Raw genomic sequence first — 623 nt, 5'->3', positions numbered from 1 at the left:
GTTCCCCACTCTGTCTCTGGTGAAGCCTCTCACCGCCCCTGAGCCTCCAGCCTGTACCCCAGTTCTGTATGTACAAATAAATAAATCTTTAAAAAGAAAAGAAATATGTAGGTAAATCTAAACACTGGCTGTATAAAAATAAATAATGTCTTATAGATTTAAAATATACAACATTAAAAGTGCATAAGCTAGGAGAGGACAGGAGAGGAATGAAGTTAAAACAATGTATAATCCTTATTTTATTCAGGAAGAGAGTGGTACCAACTGAATTTGCTAAGATATATAAGCATGTTAAATGTCTCAGAGAGTGTGTATCTGCCATAATTAATGTGACTCTGAAGGCACATTGGCTGAGTAGTACAGTAGTAGATAGCCTGATAGCTGCATGGCCTTAGACAGATTCCAAACCTCTCCAAACCACATATTCTCATCTGTAAAAATGAGACCATAGGCCCTCCCTGGTGGCGCAGCGGGTTAAAGCACTGCACTGAGAAGCTGAAGCCACTTCCGCATGAGTTCAAATCCCACCTGCCCCGGAGGTGACCACATGGCGCGGCAGACCTCTCCTGACCAGCCCGCTGTTCCCCTCAGTAGTGTACTTCAGTGATCTGCCTATTCTGCTC

The 623-nt window shown here is 43.3% G+C and overlaps 1 protein-coding gene across 1 annotated transcript in view; it reads right to left on the bottom strand.

Annotated features, from left to right (window-relative positions):
• The window catches only part of DENND1A (DENN/MADD domain containing 1A), a 414277-nt gene that overhangs the window by 376467 nt on the left and 37187 nt on the right, over window positions 1–623 (bottom strand). The gene's annotated exons all lie outside the window — the stretch shown is intronic.

Source organism: Condylura cristata, unplaced genomic scaffold (assembly GCF_000260355.1).
Source record: "Condylura cristata isolate star-nosed mole 26May11 unplaced genomic scaffold, ConCri1.0 scaffold00006, whole genome shotgun sequence".
Classification (NCBI taxonomy): domain Eukaryota; kingdom Metazoa; phylum Chordata; class Mammalia; order Eulipotyphla; family Talpidae; genus Condylura; species Condylura cristata.
The sequence above is the reverse complement of the archived record's forward strand: the minus strand, read 5'-3'. Positions and strand labels throughout refer to the sequence as shown.